At 34.6% G+C, this 12931-nt stretch overlaps 1 protein-coding gene and 1 long non-coding RNA gene across 3 annotated transcripts in view; one reads left to right on the top strand and one right to left on the bottom strand.

The window, feature by feature from the left end:
* NT5DC1 (5'-nucleotidase domain containing 1) overlaps positions 1–12931 on the top strand; it is a 153296-nt gene that overhangs the window by 66070 nt on the left and 74295 nt on the right. The gene's annotated exons all lie outside the window — the stretch shown is intronic.
* LOC142080402 (uncharacterized) overlaps positions 4083–12931 on the bottom strand; it is a 28774-nt gene continuing 19925 nt past the window's right edge. The window contains exons 2-3 of the long non-coding RNA XR_012672982.1: positions 4268–4492; positions 4083–4167 (exon numbers count right to left, since the gene is read on the bottom strand). This is a non-coding gene — a long non-coding RNA (uncharacterized LOC142080402). The remainder of the gene's footprint in view (positions 4168–4267; positions 4493–12931) is intronic.

Below are 12931 nucleotides of genomic sequence, written 5' to 3' on the forward strand. Positions count from 1 at the left end.
TACTACATACATTTCAAGGACCTATATTATAAAGGGTTTCTTATTAATATGATTTTTAGGTGTTGGTGGTTGTTGTTGTTGTTATTAATATTATTATTATTCTGTGCGAGTAAAACAGCTTTTTCTTGTTCTTTGCATTCATGGGAGTGGCCAAACCATTTTCCTGAAACTCTTTACAAATAAAATTTTTCAAAAGGTAAAGAAATTGATCATGATGCAGCCATCTGGTGTGGAAAATCCTGACTAACTGGTAGAAGTTTAGCAGTCGCTCAGTTTAGGAGTGGAAATGCCAATCCACCCTAGCTGTAGGTATGGTGCTTTATCTGTTTATTCATTCTTTTCATGCCTTTTTCATAGCAAAGGAAATCCTTGGAGGACAAATATTTTTAATCCCATTTACAAGTCTTGTTCTGAATGTAAACCAGACCTGGGTTCTTGTCTTAAATTACTTATCATTGCAATACCTATAATACTAGAAAAGACGTCCGAAATCAAATCATTGGTACAAGCTGACTTCCTTGCAGTAAATCCTGCATACAGCAAAGTACATTTTAGCAATCACAGCTATATAATTTTTAATAGGCTTTTACTAATCTTAAATCAGATCAGGTTGTTGCATATTTCTTTTCTCAATTCATACTCTACTTAACATTTAACCACACATTTTCTTTGCTGTTTTAATTTAAATATCTCATGAGTCCTTTTGATCAATGTGAAATCAGTGCCATAAAACAAACATGCACACACACAGAGTCACTGTTCAATTCTAATTGAACATTGCTTCTTTACTCTGAATACCCAGTTACTAACCCTATTAAAATGAATTTAATAGCTGTTAGTTTTGTTTCCATTAGAGCTGTAGAGAGGTCAGACTCTGCTGCTCATTGTAGAATTCTGGGTATTGTCTAAGTCATGTTGGTCTCCTTTGGACAATGAACTTTGCATTCAAAGTGAAATTTTTATTTGATTTGTTGACACATTGATACATACTTTAGTACATCTTCAAACTTGATTTCTGTAATTCATTCTTTTAGACAGGAATCATAATACAAATTTCAACACATAAATTATATATCAGTATAAAATACTTCAATTGAGTTTTGAGATGTTTTGTTACTAGTTACATTGCTTATTATTCTTTGTTAATGGCATTAAATCACAGGTGACTCTATCCCAGTTTTCAATAATGTGATATATTTAGAGTTGGGTTGGTTTTTTTTCCCCAACTAAGCATGAGTGCATAAGATCCAATTCTGCTGTAGTGGAACAAACAAACAAATAATCATAATCCATTGGATTTTAGTTGCTAAAGAGGAAGAACCTGAGGCCAGGTGTTTAACTGAAACTGAGATAATGTAGAGCTGTAGCTTCCTTTAGCCATTGAGTGTGTAATTCTGATGGAGGCAGAGAGGTGATCGTTAAAGATCTTACTCTGTTTAAACAGAATCTTTTTTGTTTCATGGTCCCTAGCTCTTACCTTGTTTTCTGTGAAGCTTTATGCACTGTTTCTGGAGGCAGAAAAAGAGCAGTTAAAACCAAATCATTGTGGAAGACAAGCAGACAGTGGCCAAAAACCTGTGAGGCTAGGTACCATTGATCTAAAAGACTTGTTTTAGTTTAAATAGATAAACATTACATTTGTAAGAAGAGGTTTTTTCACTTTTTCTGAATTAGGGTTTATACATTTTCTTTTTCCTGTCTCTTGATTAAAGCCTTCTCACTTTTCTTTTTTTTTTTAAATACAACTGTTAATTATGATGATAAATGCATTTCATCCAAAACATGTTATTTTGGGAAATTTGAATATGTACAAATTCTCTCTAACAAAACAAAACAAAACCATTAAACTGCAGTTAACATTAAAAATATGCCCTTATCGTACTGTTTTATAGACTCAAGGCAATGTTGCTAACTTTCAGATCATAAACTCTAAATATGTATTGTCCTTAGGAAAGTTCAAGATTTTGCACCACACAAAAATTAAAACCAACTAAACAAACAAACCCTCCCCCCCAACCTAGATCAAAACTTATCTAGAACCCAAACCTCGCCACTTGCATTATTTAGATGAGTTTCAAGCACAGTAGCATAACATGATTTGGACCTCAATATGATGATGATTTAGGCATATATTTCAATTTATTGTTTGCAAGAAACAGCATTTTTCTAGATTTATAAGACATTGAACAATTCTTAAAGTTTGTGACATCAGCTTCTATTAAAAGTCAATGAGCTTTTAAAAACCATAAAAACCAGAAAACGACAAATCTTTGTCTAATTTGTTTTTAAAAAAACCTGCACCTAGATGAAGCAAGATGTGTGATGTGTGCAACATTCATTTGCAGCAATTTCTGGGAAGAAACACAAGAACAGATACTATTTTGAATCTAATTCTGAACTTCATTGTACGTATGTGTTAAAATTATATCCTTACACTTTAAAGCTAAGCTGTTGCATGAACAAAATTTTCTGGAAGATATTTTCCCTTTCTATTGTGAACAAGGTTATTATGTGCATTAATGCTTAGTTATAGGTAGTCTGTCCTAGCCTACAGCAATTTATGAAGTCATCAGGACTGACAGGACTATCATGATAAACCCACATGTATTCCTATACAGTTATGCAATTTCATGTGCATGACTATTGGTCATGACTTTACGACTTTTATGACACACCAACAGAAAGAGCAGTGTCTTCTGGCATTAGCTCTGTGCCATCAGCAGTACAACCACTGAAAAATGGAAACTCTCCCGTTAAGACACATTGATAATAACAAAAGAAAAATGCTTCTGTCTATCAGGCTGTACCTATTATAAGATCAAGACTTCCAATAACTTGAAATAAGACTTGTGGATTAATGAAAAGTTATTGCTATCAGATGATACTTGTTTTCAGTGACTATCTGATAGGTGAATTCAAATTGCAAATTATAATCCTCGGATCTTAGTTCATGACCAGTCTCCTAAATCATTCAGTTAGTCACAGATTATGGTGTATCACTTTCATCCTTTGCTTGAGCTATCTTTTAATTTTCAGTACTAAAAAAGTAAATCACAAATCCCATTTATATAATAACTTTTGAAATCTGTATTTAAATATTTTTTAAAAGCAAATTATAATGATCAAATGCCTTTCTAAATGAAAGAGGTCAAACACTATGAGATGCCAAAACTGTGAGGAACTTTGCCAGCTCCTGTTTTTATTTCCTGGGTTTTTTTATTCTTACTTTTCATAATATTTACTGGCACTCTGGCCTAAGAAAAATTAAAAGTAAAAACTGAAATACTACCAGTTTGTCCTTTCCAAGTAGAAATGTATACAAAGCTTTCTTAGGCAGATCTTAAGGCAAGCAGTGTGATCTCTAATGAATGTTAGAGCTACATTTGTGGAATTTTATGAATAAATTTCCATCCTATGTACAATGTATTGCCATAAGAATTCTTCCTGCAACCAAAGCAAGTGGAAAGCCTTTCTGTAATTTATAAATCCACTTTTTAAATATTTAATTACTTTCTTAGTTGATGATTATTGTAGTTCTGATGCTGATTAACCCTTTGCTTATATGTTCTCCCTTATATCTCATCTCAGGCCCGTATCTCATCTCAGGCCTGTATTTAATTTAAACTATTCATGAGTTTTCTATAATGTCTTTCATTTAGAGTGTCTGATTCCCAAGGAAACTAGAATGAAGCAAAACAAGATTTTCATGTCTTCTGCAGATACCAGAATTCTTTATTCTTCTCCTTTCTCTGTTACATTGCTCTTGCTTAAGAACTCATTTTTTCTTCAATTTTTTTTTCTCTTATTCCAAGTTTGCTTCATTAATTAGACTTTGCATCATGGCTATTTACACCGTCGTATGATAGATCAGCCAGACTATCTCTAGAAGTTTTTTCACAAATGAATGTTCTTGAGGTATATGGATTTGTCTTTCATCCGTGCCATCAGCTGTATTTATTTTAACTTGGTGTGGTACTCTTAGGTAATATTCGGGGATGGCCTATTCCTTCATCATAGTTTATTTTCTTTGTCCCATTCAGAAAGGCAACAGAAGGCATGTTGAACCCATATGGGGCACAGATGCCACATAATATCAATTATGTCACGTGGATTTCATGAGTATCTGTTGTATGCCATTGAGCACAAGTAGGGACACTGGTGTTGGTCCTGTGGAATATCAGTCTTGATTAGTAACCTCAAATACTATTAACATATAAACTGTATATTCTCTTCTGTGTTCAGCTGTGTTACCTCTGCTAGTACTTACCCATGGATGATTCATATCTGTCAGTTACGAATGCCCTGTTCCAAGTCAGAACACACCAAGACAAGCCTTGCACTGCAGCAGAAGCTGAGTAGATTGGGTTGTATCTTCAGCCTGGCTCATATCCTTTTTGTACAGGCCAGATCCTCTAAGCAACTTCCAAACAACTCAGATTATTTGCTGCAGATTCCCACTTCCTTGCTTTCCTTTCCTCAGCTTTCTCTTTACCTAAACAGAACATAAATTTGGTGCCATTGTACCAAATCTTACTAGATTTTCCACACATGGTCCATATGGTAGTTCTTCTGTTAAACAAAGTGACTCACTATTATCATTTTATTCATTCAATTTTGATTACAATACTGCTATAAATAACACAAGCCAAAAATCTGCTTTTAATCAAAAAAGACTGATGATTTTTCTGTTGCCAAACTTGTTATTGGAATAAAATCTGATGCCCACAACCTTAACTCAACTTTAGGTAATTATTTCAAGTAGATGGTATTTCATTCAAATACTTAAATATTTTTCAGTAGTCTAACTTCAGTAGAGATTTGATCTTTCTTAGAAATTACATTATGTATAATTTCAAGAATATGTGTCTTCTGGATCTCCTTCTAGAAAACAAAGAGAAAAAAAATCTCTATATATAAAATTATTAAAATAATTATGTCTTTGTCCTGTGTTTTATTCAGTAAGTCATTTCAGAGTTTTATAGTTAGTCTGAAAAAATAATTTTTACAACTGCTTACTCTTTTTTTTCTTAGGAACAAAAATTAGTTCTTGAGCTGTTTTGCAGTAACTTTATCCCAAAGTTAAGATTTATTTCTAACATCTCAGAAAGCTGTGAAACAAATGCCATATTGATTTGCTAAACTTGTGAATCATGATACCTATATTCTTGGGTTTGTATACTCTTTGTTTCAGTGGAGAGCGCGTCTTTATTTTTACATGAAAGTTAAAGAGACATCTTAATAAAGAAGATACTCTTTAATGTTCTGTTCCGTGGGAAAGAGAACCAGGTGTTTCTTTAACAGTGGAGAAACTTGTGGTCTCTCAAAAGCTCTGGCTGCAGTTTTGTCCTCAACTTCACTTTCCTATATTTGACTGACACTTCTTTCATCCGTACACTTGAAGACTACAGTCCCATTCATCCATCAGATATGGTCCTCCCTTGTCTATGTTCTTATTTCCTTCACATACAGACATCACTCTTCAAACAAGCACCAAGCTATAAATGCATAATAAATTCTACCTTGCAAAAATATTTTAGGTCCTTCGACACTCTTAGATCTTTTTAAAATGATTTAGCCTGATCCCAGGCTTAGCCTGGCCTAAGCAGCTTTTTAAGGCTTTGTGCCATATAAAAATGCAAACGAATTCTGAAAAGCTAAACAGAGCTGGGGGAGGACAGTGTTGTGTTTAGGAACGAAAGAATAGACAACACATATCTGCAACACGTATCTGAAATGAGCAAAATCAAAGAAATGCACTTAACTTGGTGTGAGCATTACTTTTCGGCATTTTCAGTGGCAAAATGATAGAAGTTACATGTGAGTTAGTTTGTTAAGAGGAAAGGATACTGCAAAATGTTTCTGACTGTCTGCTTTGCTTAAAAAAAGCTTCCTTCTTGAAAAGTATAGTACTAAAATCGGAAACTTTTCACCCATTAAAAAATACCGCCCCGGAGCTTGCCCTGCTATTAATGAGACAGAATTTGTTTCATTATCACAGCTGCTGCTGCTGCTCTTGAAAAGATAAAAAAAAAAGAAAAGAAAAAAGTAAAACTAATATATTTAAAGCTCATTAGGAAAAGCTTTGTAATGAATACTACTCTGAATGCCAGGTGACATATTACCAAATGAAATGGGGATGTCATTAGACCTCTGGAGCAGGAAGGCGTGCCTGCCATCTGGCCTTCCTTCACGTTATGCGAATGAGTTCTCTCTGGAGAATGGGTATAGTCTCTCTTAGTCCCATGGGCATAAAATGGCTCCTACTGTACCATACATAGGACTTGGTTAATGAAAATATTGAGCTGGAACTTGTAAGTATGATAAGCCTTTAACAGAGGAACAAGCAAATGTACAAAAGCTGGAAGAGCAAGCTTGTCATCCCAGGAGAAGGATCTGCGCATCTATTGATCAGGCTGCTGAGCATCTTCTAACCATGGCAACAAGTACTTCCAGCCTGAGGGTCCCAGTGCCTGTTAGCAGCCAGGCTCCATAGAGCCCTTGGCATGTTTGGAAAATAAATGCATTAACATTCATAAGAAACTTAGAAATTTCAGTGAGATTCTTCATAGAAATACACAGGCAGATAAGCAGGAGGAAACAAAAGCACCTGGAGCTTGAAACTGAATTTGTCAATAGTAAAGAGATTTAAAGCTAAGGCTTCTTTCTTGTTCCTTTAATTAAGTTACCACATGATATTAACGTATTGTAAAACTAGAAAATATAGATGATAGATGGATAGACAGATAGACAGAAAGAAGATAGTAATGGCATATATACTTCAGTCAGTTCCTTATTTTTCTATATATTTCTATTAAAATATGGAAACTATATTTTGTTGTGAATGTATAAGAAATATGAAGACATCAACACTTGCAGTGATTTTCTGGTCTTCTAGAGAGTTTATAGCTTTGCTTCAAAAATTAGCCATAAAACCTTGTTCACTTGGTGTGTTACAGCTAGGCTTCAACATACACCATTAGTACTGGCACAGTTTCACATGGGCTCTATTTTAAAATAATTTATCTATGCAAGATATACTTATTCAATAGCTAATATATCTAGTTACAAATAGAGACCCAACAGAGAAGACTGACTGTCTATATAGACTTGTATCTCTGTTTTGGATAAGATTGCCCCTAAGATAATATCCTTATGTCTTCAACATGAAAGAATGACACTGAAGCTTCATGTAACGTAACAGAGCAAATTCACACTAAAATCAGTCATTAGGCTCTTCAATCATTACCATGTTCACACGATATTTTTTTTTTATTTATATATGGCTGACAAGATAAGGTGTAGTGTGGAAAGACAGTCAAGTTACTAAACATTAAATTAATGTTTATTGATCTCTGAAAGTTCATTCTTCCTGCACACCAATTTTTGGGGGAACCTCTGCCTGCTCTTCTGCCATGCTTTGTGGTGTTTACTCTTCTTTATCATTGTATGCAGCTGTCACATTTCTATACAATTTTGGCTTCAGGTCACAATTTCACTATTATAGTGATGCTTATCTTGGCACCTTTTGAGATTGGCAGAGCAATCCTGGATGACACTATTTGAAGTCTGTTTTCCTATCTTTAAATGTTTAGCTTGACTTTCTAAGAAAACACATACAAAGTGTATGTGAACACAAAAGGGTAGCTTGTGTGGGTGTTACAGGGTAAATTGAAAACCTTTGGGAAACTTCAAAGGAGTTTTACAAGTTCAAATGTAATTAAATTCCTAAAAAGCTTCGTTAGAATTGGTAACCAGGTGAAAGAAAGAGATCTGGTTTACTACCTTTTGTGTAAGCTCATTTACTAAGAAACTGTAGGAAATCCACATGGGGGAGAGACCATATGAGCTTCAGCTAAAATTCAGACTCAGCCTACGCAACAGAAACCCACAGGATCATCAGATGCCCTCGTTTTGATTATGAAAGCAAAATTCCACCATATATATGGAGCAGGGTGGGGATAAGCATGTAAGGGATACACGGCCACAATGCTCTGAGTATGGAGAAAGCTTTCCTGCATGAAAGCAATTCTTCAGACTGTAGTTGGAGCTAATAAGCCATATACCTGCCATAGCTCTGACTACATAGTATTAGTGCATCTCAGCAGAGTGCAAGCAAGTTCCCTGATAAAGACAGAAATTAAGTTAAAACAGATTTTTTTTTTTTATGACCAGATGGAAACAGTTTGTAGAACAGGACAGCTAAAATAATTAATTTTAAGATGTACATATCCCTGTGAATAATGTAATTGATATTCCTAACTTCGTTGGACTTTGTTTGTTTGTTAAGACATAGCACAGAAAAATCAAGAGATGACTTGATTTTAGTGTATTTTTGGTTTTGAAGCAGGCTTATTGTGTGATTTTGGATAAGCCACTTAAACTTTTAATTTTTCCATTTCCGTTATAAAATCAAGATAATGTATGTTTGCTTCAAAGGACTTTTCAAAGATGCATTTATAAGAAAAGGTGATATATCAAGTGTAACATATTCTTTGTATCTTTTTAATTAACTATCTCGTCTTTCTTGGGTGATGTAATGTAAGGTTGGGAATTGAAGACTAAGAATTTTCTTTTTTATCATATATTTATTTTATAATTCAAATATTTTTGTCACCCAAGATCTATACTACAAGAAGATGCATTTATAAGAGAAATGTAGATTCAGTCCATAGCTATCTGGTACTGCTACAATTGTGACTGGCATATGGCAAAATGACAAAGTGAGATTTGAAGTCCTAGGGGAAGAAATAAAATGTGATTATTCACAGTTGTTGACTCTTTACTTACACTGAGCTGATTTAAACTGGACATGCTACAAAACCATCTGGTGGCTATGTTGTAGGCTTTGTAAATTTAATGTTTTGATGAAACTTTTCAAGCTCTCTTTCAATTTAGATAAGGACATGAGAAATTAAGTAGATTTATCTCATAATGAATTTAAAACCTTCTATTTCATATGAAATTGCAAAAAGATAGCTACTGAAACAAATTCAAGTTATAATATTTATTTTAATAATTATATATATTCTTTCATTAATGATTTAATTTGTTTAACAATGTGTACATACCAAAAAAGCTCAAGGAAAAGAAAAAACCAAACATGCAAAAAAGCTCTTTAATAAAAAGTTCATGTGCTTGATCTGTCCAAATGAAAAAAAATTGTAAAAAAATAGTGCATTTGAACATATTTCAAGGGTAGGCTCATCTATATTGTTCAAATCACTCTTTCTTTGTTTCTTTCTAAAACAAAACAACCCAAAACCAAAAAACCAACAACCAAATGTTTGATACGATTAGATTAACATGCCCCCATAAAGAAAAACATTAGCTTTGGATTCAGACATTTGGTTCTGTTACTGTCATCAGAATTGACAAAACTCTTATTTCCCTCTGAAAACCTGTATAAATGTACTACGGTACACTGGAAAAAATATTTTAAGAGCTTGGGACATGGCTTTTTGGGTTTTTTTAAAGTTTAAAATAAAGATTTTCCAGGGCATTTCAGCCCATTTCCAAATTACAGTTAGGAATTTAGCTTCTTGAGTCTTCTTTCAAGCGAATATAAAACTAGCAAGATCCTCCTGGCACACCAAGTACAGCCCCTTCTTTTCAGGCCCTGCATCATATAATCTATTTCCTAAAACTGTCCAGCTCACTTTTAAAACTCTTCAGGTTTCTAGCCTTCAGTACTTCACTGGTCTGGTGGTTAAGAAAGTTTCCAGCCTAAATCTGTTCGTGGCAAGTTTGTAGCCTGTTGCTTTTGTGCTTTTTTAAGATTAAATTGTCTTTCTCCCTTGCAGGGGGGGTCTAATGATGTCATGTATTTAACTATTCACACGATTCTTGCTCTTGCAGTGTTTTTTTGCAAGGCAGGCTGCCTGTGTTTTGAAAGACACTTGCAGAATATGGACAGCCCGGTATTTACTCAGATGAGATCTCATGTTTTTTTACACTTGTATTAACTCTTTGCTATTTCAATTGAATTTACCTTGTGTAGCATGTCTGAAGTAATTTCTGTTTTATGGAGTCCTGGGTCATACGAAAAATGCATGTTTTCCTTCTGTCTGATTTTTTCTGGCTGATGAGCTACTATAATGAAAATTTGTAATAGTCCTTGGGGAGATTTTTCTCATCAAATTTAGACGTTTTAAAGTTAGGCACCTCAGTAAGTCTTCCAAACATCCTTTATGAATAACTATAGAAAGAGGGAAGAATCTCCAAAGAATCTCCATTCATCCTATTTAGACATGTGTCTAAACAAGATGATATAAAACTACCAGCAGACTTGTTCACATCTTTCTAGTAATTACACAAGGAGTCTCAACAGCTGTGAAGATACCAAGTTTTTAGATGGATTGGATGAGATGAATCCCATCTTAACTGCAGGAAGCTGTACTTTGTACTATTACATTTAATCCCACGTTTACTATTCCAGTCCATTTTTCCCTTCACATGGTGTTCTTCCCCCTTCGCTCTGGCAGTGCTTCTCTTTTTTTTTTGGACTTCTTGCATTCATTCCTATTTTAGGGGTGGAATCACAAAGTAAAATAGTAAACAAAATGAATGCCAAGACTAATCCAGGAGGAGCACTACTGGAGTAATCTGTTTTCAGCCCAGAGGTTCCCCTTTCAGCACAGTTCATTGGCATTCCTTCTGCAACAGTCACTTTAGCCAGCACCTTCATAGTCTTTTTCTAATCTTCCTTTTTTCCAGTTTACCTAGTAATCTCCATTGTGACACCTTACCAAATGTTCTGCTGAAGTTCAGATAAAATCTAATCTCTCTGTGCAGTTCTTTTGTCTGGAAAATCAGGTATCCTATCAAAGGAAAAAATCAGGCTAGTCTGACATGACCTACCCTTACTAAAGCCATGTTACATTTTATTCTATTGTCTATTTACCTTCAAGCCATTAATTATTCTTTCCTTCAAATTTTATCCTAAGATTAACATAGAGCGCGAGGTGTGAAAGGATAAAGAGTTTTGAGTCACTTTTTATTCTCTGGTGTTGGCACAAATCCTGTTATAATTTGAGCATATTTTGTAGCTCTACCTAAGTAACATCTTCATTAAAAATTCTTTCTGTTGGATCTGGTATTATATGGCCATTTTTCGCAGTTTTGAGATGAAAGTGGGCTTGTGAGTAGACTCCAGTGCATTAAGCTGTTTAAGCTTTGCTTGTGCCTTGACTATGATTACGGGCATATACTTATCTCACCACATTCACTGAAGACTTCCATTTAATTTGGGGATCACGTGTTGATTTCTACTACGATATTTCTACTTCTTCCCTAGAGCTCCTTTTTCTTTTTCCCACTAGATAAAGGAGTTGTTGGCATTTCCTTGAGCATCTTTTTTTCAAGGAGTGATTAATTTTGCCATTTTGACAGTTTGTTCTCTTCTCAGTCATTTTAGGCTCTCTGCTTTTTCAAATATCATTATTTGTCCATTTGGATCTGGAGACACTATATAAAAAGATTTCCCTTTCCTTGAGATGCAAGTTCCAATTAATATGTGAATATTTGATATAAAGAAATTCAGGTGTCCTTCATCAATGTGTCAGTCTTTTTAGCAACTTTTTGTTTGAGAGGACAAAATATTTTCAAATACATCTCAAGGGAGCTCTTGAAAAGGTGCTTTAAAGTATGTCCTCTCTGCTAGGTAGTTTATTTTACAGGTAAAATAAATAGCTATGCATGTTTAATAGTAAAATTAAGCTTATATTACTTGCACACTTTTAAGAGAGTTTCTGGTTAATCAAAGCTTGAATTCAGTGACTGTATCATTGCTTAAGTAGAAGGAAAAAGGCTTTGATGTTAGTGATCAAACAACTTTTACAAAACACTTTGACTAAGATATAAACACACATTTTAAGTAATTAAAAGGTAGTAGACTAAAAGACATTTTGCGAAGGAAATGTAAGAAAATAATGCAGTGGCATTACATCACTCAGTAACAATTACAGAATTATTGTGCTACAAGTTCGCCAGAAGGATGTGGAAAGGAAAAAAGACCAAATGCCTTTAGACACGTGCCCCGCACAGTGGATGTGGCTCTCCCGTGACAGTATGGGGCCTTTTGCTGTCTAGATGTAGAAGTGCCAACATGTTGAGCTGTTTGCTTTACAGGAAAGGAGAAATACAATTGATTAATGCCATTTTGGACTACAGCTGCTTTGTTTGCTCCTTCATTTGTTTCTCTGAACTAATTGCACCACGATCCTAGCAACCTAGTTCAATAAACAAGGGAGTACAGTTACAAAGAATATCACAACTGAATATTTTCTTATGAAATCAAAACACCTCACCATCAATGACACTTGGCTGCGTATTTTTTTTTCTGTATTAAGTGGAGAGAAAGAGGTTATTTAGCTCAGAGAAAGAGGATTATTTAGCTAGTTTGTTCAAATGTTTAGTCAATGAGGTTTTGGAAAGTTGCTAATGAAGTACAGAGGCCAATATTCTCTTTTGCAAATGTGAAAGGAGGCTGTTATGTGCCCCACTGGGAATACTCTGCGCTATTTGCTGTATGCAAAAGGCTTTGCATGACAATCAGAGGTCACTGGGAGACCCTTTTTCAAAAATCTCCGTATTACCAGTTTCTTAATCCAGGTTGTGGAATGAAGCAGAAACACCTGTTGTTACCCGCTCTAGTATCCTCATGTTTAGGACTGAGATCAGCTAGTTACCCTGGGTTTTATTCATTCAGCTTAGCCTAATCTAAAACGAAATAGATAATTAATTGCAGAATTTGCAATAAAGAGCATAGTTGCAAAGTTTTATGAGAAAAGCGAATGCAAGTAAAAGAAGTTAACCCGCATAACTTTGCTTAGCGTAAGTTTAAAGGTTTCTTTCGTCTCTGTGCCCTCTGACGGTGGCTGTGTTCAAGCTAAGACATCTCATTTTCCCCAAATGATGTGTATTTGCAGAAGGC

Source organism: Calonectris borealis, chromosome 3 (assembly GCF_964195595.1).
Source record: "Calonectris borealis chromosome 3, bCalBor7.hap1.2, whole genome shotgun sequence".
NCBI classification, from domain to species: domain Eukaryota; kingdom Metazoa; phylum Chordata; class Aves; order Procellariiformes; family Procellariidae; genus Calonectris; species Calonectris borealis.